This window comes from Oncorhynchus mykiss, chromosome 28, assembly GCF_057628025.1.
Source record: "Oncorhynchus mykiss isolate SJ-2025 chromosome 28, ASM5762802v1, whole genome shotgun sequence".
NCBI lineage: Eukaryota > Metazoa > Chordata > Actinopteri > Salmoniformes > Salmonidae > Oncorhynchus > Oncorhynchus mykiss.
The window spans coordinates 31283025-31289024 of record NC_143049.1 but is presented as its reverse complement, the minus strand read 5'-3'; positions in this window follow the sequence as shown (position 1 = coordinate 31289024).

The window sequence follows — 6000 nt, the reverse complement described above, 5'->3', positions numbered from 1 at the left end:
GAGGGTTGTTAACACAGTCTCCAAAGAAGGGCCAGAAGTATACAGAATGGTGTCGTCTGTGTAGAGGTGGATCAGAGATTCACCAGCAGCAAGAGCGACATCATTGATGTATACAGAGAAGAGAGTCGGTCCAAGAATTGAACCCTGTGGCACCCCCATAGAGACTGCCAGAGGCCCGGACAACAGAGCCTCCGAGCTCTGAAACCAGATTGCATAGCGGAGAAGGTATGGTGGGATTCGAAATGGTCGGCAATTTGTTTGTTGACTTGTCTTTCGAAGACGTTAGAAAGGCAGGGTAGGATAGATATAGGTCTGTAGCAGTTTGCGTCTAGAGTGTCACCCCCTTTGAAGAGGGGGATGACCGCAGCTGCTTTCCAACCTTTGGGAATCTCAAGACGACACGAAAGAGAGGTGAACAGGCTAGTAATAGGAGTGGCAACAATTTCGGCAGATAATTTTAGAAAGAAAGGGTCCAGATTGTCTAGCCAGGCTGATTTGTAGGGGTCCAGATTTTGCAGCTCTTTCAGAACATCAGCTGACTGGATTTGGGAGAAGGAGAAATGGGGAAGGCTTGGGTGCGTTGCTGTGGGGGGTGCAGTGCGGTTGACTGGGGTAGGAGTAGCCAGGTGGAAAGCATGGCCAGCCGTAGAAAAATGCTTATTGAAATTCTCAATTATAGTGGATTTATCGGTGGTGACAGTGTTTCCTATCTTCAGTGCAGTGGGCAGCCGGGAGGAGGTGTTCTTATTCTCCATGGACTTTACAGTGTTCCAGAACCTTTTTGAGTTTGTGTTGCAGGAAGCAAATTTCTGCTTGAAAAAGCTAGCCTTGGCTTTTCTAACTGCCTGTATATATTGGTTTCTAGCTTCCCTGAAAAGTTGCATATCACGGGGGCTGTTCGATGCTAGTGCAGATCGCCATAGGATGTTTTTGTGTTGGCTAAGGGCAGTCAGGTCTGGAGAGAACCAAGGGCTATATCTGTTCCTGGTTCTAAATTTCTTGAATGGGGCATGCTCATTTAAAATGGTGAGGAAGGCATTAAAATAAAACAGGCATCCTCTACTGACAGGATGAGATCAATATCCTTCCAGGATACCCCGGCCAGGTCGATTAGAAAGGCCTGCTCGCTGAAGTGTTTCAGGGAGCTTTTGACAGTGATGAGTGGAGGTTGTTTGACCGCTGACCCATTACGGATGCAGGCAATGAGCCAGTGATCGCTGAGCTCTTGGTTGAAAACAGCAGAGGTGTATTTAGAGGGCAAGTTGGTTAGGATGATATCTATGAGGGTGCCCGTGTTTACGGCTTTGGGGTGGTACCTGGTGGGTTCATTGATAATTTGTGTGAGATTGAGGGCATCAAGTTTAGATTGTTCGATGGCTGGGGTGTTAAGCATGTTCCAGTTTAGGTCGCCTAGCAGCACGAGCTCTGAAGATAGATGGGGGGCAATCAGTTCACATATGGTGTCCAGAGCACAGCTGTGGGCAGAGGGTGGTCTATAGCAGGCGGCAACGGTGAGAGACTTGTTTTTAGAGGGGTGGATTTTTAAAAGTAGAAGTTCAAATTGTTTGGGTACAGAACTGGATAGTAGGACATAACTCTGCAGGCTATCTTTGCAGTAGATTGCAACACCGCCCCCTTTGGCCGTTCTATCTTGTCTGAAAATGTTGTAGTTAGGGATGAAGATTTCAGAATTTTTGGTGGTCTTCCTAAGCCAGGATTCAGACACGGCTAGAACATCCGGGTTGGCAGAGTGTGCTAAAGCAGTGAATAAAACAAACTTAGGGAGGAGGCTTCTAATGTTAACATGCATGAAACCAAGGCTATTACAGTTACAGAAGTCATCAAAAGACAGCGCCTGGGGAATAGGAGTGGAGTTAGGCACTGCAGGGCCTGGATTCACCTCTACATCACCAGAGGAACAGGTGATGGATAAATAGGATAAGGGTACGGCTAAAAGCTATGAGAATTGGTCGTCTAGAAGAGAGAGTAAAAGGAGGTTTCTGGGGATGATAAAATAGCTTCAAGGTATAATGTACAGACAAAGGTATGGTAGGATGTGAATATGGTGGAGGTAAACCTAGGTATTGAGTGATGATGAGAGTCTCTAGAAACATAATTGAAACCAGGTGATGTCATCGCATGTGTGGGTGGTGGAACTGAAAGGTTGGATAAGGTATAGTGAGCAGGGCTAGAGGAACGGTTGTGCTCGTGGTTACTGGAGGGAGCTACAGTCAGTCAATGCGGAAAGCGCAGTCGCAAAAACCATCAAGTGCTATGTTGAAACTGGCTCTCATGAGGACTACCACAAGATTGGAAGACCCAGAGTTACCTCTGCTGCAGAGGATAAGTTCATTAGAGTTACCAGCCTCAGAAATTGCAGCCCAAATAAATGCTTCACAGAGTTCAAGTAACAGACACATCTCAACATCAACTGTTCAGAGGAGACTGTGTGAATCAGGCCTTTATGGTCGAATTGCTGCAAAGAAACCACTACTAAAGGACACCAATAAGAAGAAGAGGCTTGCTTGGGCCAAGAAACACAAGCAATGGACATTAGACCGGTGTAAATTTGTCCTCTAGTCTGGAGTCCAAATTGGATATTTTTGGTTCCAACTACCGTGTCATTGTGAGACGCGGTGTGCGTGAACGGATGATCTCCGCATGTGTATTTCCCACCGTAAAGCATGGAGGAGGAGGTGTTATGGTGTGGGGTTGCTTTGCTGGTGACGCTGTCTGTGATTTATTTACAATTCAAGGCCCACTTAACCAGAATGGCTACCACAGCATTCTGCAGCGATATACCATCTGGTTTGGGCTTAGTGAGACTATCATTTGTTTTTCAATAGGAGAATGACCCAACACACCTCCAGGCTGTGTAAGGGCTATTTTACCAAGAAGGAGAGTGATGGAGTGCTGCATCAGATGACCTGGCCTCCACAATCCCCCGACCTCAACCAAATTGAGATGGTTTGGGATGAGTCGGACTGCAGAGTGAAGGAAAAGCAGCCAACACGTGCTCAGCGTATGTGGGAACTCCTTCAAGACAGTTGGAAAAGCATTCCAGGAGAAGCTGGTTGAGAGAATGCCAAGAATGTGCAAAGCTGTCATCAAGGCAAAGGGTGGCTATTATTCTACAATGTATTCTACAAAGTTGAAACCCAAAGTGATTTACTATTACGGCCCTTCTCACTGGCATACATTTACAAATGGACCGGATCAACTTTTGCCAAGCTATGCATGGACTTCAAAAACCGGGTCCAATAACACATGGTATCATCTGGCATCCTATGCATGGTCATTTCTCAGAAGGCAGGCGGGTGGAAGACATAGGGCTAAATATTTGGTGTTCGTTCTGAAATAATATTTAAACTTACAAAACAACTAGGTTGCGTGAGTTTACCCCACTTTTTAGGTTCATGGGTCTTGACCAGGAAAAAGAGCCCAAAGTTTTCCTGATCAGGTTATGATCAATAAAAAGCAGAGATGCTCCCCATCCAACCTGACAGAGCTTAAGAGGATCTGCATAGAAGAATGGGAGAAAATCGCTGCCAAAGGTGCTTCAACAAAGTACTGAGAAAAGGGTCTGAATATTTACATAAATGTGATATCGAAGTTTTTTATTTTTAATACATTTGTAAACATTTCTAAAAACCTGTTTTTGCTGTGATATTGTGTGAAGATTGATGAGAAAAAATATTTAATCCATTTTAGAATGAGGCTGTTGTAACGAGTGCGCTGAGAGTCGGGAAGCAAATACAGGGAGTGTTTTAATAAATAAAATAAACAATGAACACGAAACACAAACAACGCACCGACATGAAACAGAGTCAATAACACCTGAGGAAAGAACCAAGGGGAGTGACAGATATTGGGAAGATAATCAAGGAGGTGATGGAGTACAGGTGAGTGTTTTGAGGCACACGAGACGATGGTGACAGGTGTGCGTCAGCAGCCCGATGACCTAGAGGCCGGAGAGGGAGTATACGTGACAGCTGTAACGTAACAAAATGTAGAACAAGTCAAGGGGTCTGAATACTTTCAGAATGCACTATATATAGCTTAGGCAGGCTATGGCTGGAAAATTTGAGGAATTCAGATTTTGTGAGAAAATACAACTGTTTATCATGGATTTTCAAGACAATTATGCTGGCATATGTTAAACAGTGTATGTGAATTAACGCTTGCTACTCTCGCAGGCAAATTTCATGCTTTTGACCGATGTCTTCAGGTGTGATTTGGGATTCAGTCAACAACATAATTTCCAAAAGGGGTGAAAACAAAAAAGTGTCAGCTAAATTCTCATCACACCACACCACTCCTAAGTGAACCATCTCGATCAGTGGGTGGCAGGTGTTTTTTCCTCTCTCCATCTCCCCACCCCCCAAACAGCTCCATACCAAGGCCACTCCCTCTTTGTCTACAGGCCTTCGAGGCATCTACTTGTACAGAGCAGGGGAAAAAACAGCTGAGTGTCTTGTCTGCAGGGTATGTCATAGTCAACAATACAATGCCCACCGCTGGAGCTGATGTTCTTGTTGAGACAAGTTATCTCGTGAAGTAATGTTTACTGTGCTCTCTGCATATGAGGTTTGTACATTCAGAGGTACAACTCCTGTTCTTTTGTCCTTGGCAATTTCATTAGATTTAATAGCAGTCCACAAAACTGGTTGCCCAAGCTTCAACGTAATAATAAGGCAATAGCAAACAAAAACAGCATAGGCCCACACTCTGGTCCTTGATTAACCAATGTTGAACACCCTATGCTATATCTAACTATTGTATCACAGACCTTGGAGACTTAATTAAAAGTCATGATGTACAATGACGATTGTCTAATGAAGATTGTCAAATGGAGATTCATTTATGTAAGACTAGCTTTATCCGACCAATAGATGGCCACTACGCTAGGGGTGATTATAAAAAGTTTTCATCAGACACAAAAGTCTCCATCAGACACTTGGCACGACAAACAGGTTGGCTTAAGGTGCTGTGGTTGGGTCAGGGGACCTCATGGGGAAGAGGGGCCTCTGATTTACTGCCCTGACAGTGACCACGGTCAAGGTGCTCACATTTACTAATGGGGCCCTTGGGACCACAGAGAAAGGCCTTCAGACAATCACCTCCGAGGAAACTAGCGGACATTCACTGCTTCTCTAAACTGCAGTGCACCCTTAAGCACAGAGCATCCATTTCCTGCCACTAATTGCAGCACAACCTGTTTAAATTAAGCTCCAAGATGGGGTGCAAGTTCACACAGATGGGGGAATAAGCAAAGCACATTAATTAAGTCGAAAGACAAAAAGAAACAAAAACAGAGGCAGGAACACTCATTTCCATTGACGCCATTTCATGCACAGGAAATTCCAAATTAGGATGTGGTGAACTTTTACTAGCCCAATAACCTGAAAATAACTTCAGCCTAAAGCAGCCAACTTCGATCCTGTGTGCATGAGAAGGACATTAACAATGGGGAAGAGAACCTGTGTATGTCCTCAACATGTGACCATAATCTTTAGTGGACAGACTACGTAAACATAAATGTTACCGTAGATCTGTCATGACACAACGTGATGCATGAGACAACTAGCACCATTAGTTCCTTTGCTTTGGACAAATCACGATTTCACAGGTGTTAGTATCTTTCGAATTTCGGAAGGGGAGGGGACATTTTGCCCATAGACTTGTCCCTAACTTGCAAAGAGAGAGGCTGAAGCTTTTCGTTCTGGTTCCAATCCGTGTTCACTCTCTTCTCTTAACAAGTATGGACCCAGAAATTAATTGAGTGTCTGACCAATTACGCAAGACTTTAGATCTGGGTTAACCGAGATTACTGTGACCATAACAGACAGTGGGAATGAGAAAGAGCGCTTTAGGACTACAACACCAGCTACAGAAACAAATAATTTTCTCATAGCACTCGGACTTTTCACTTTTCACTAGCTCATACAAATAGCATGAGGATAGGTCAATGAAATCTAGAACCATTTATTTTCAAAGGTG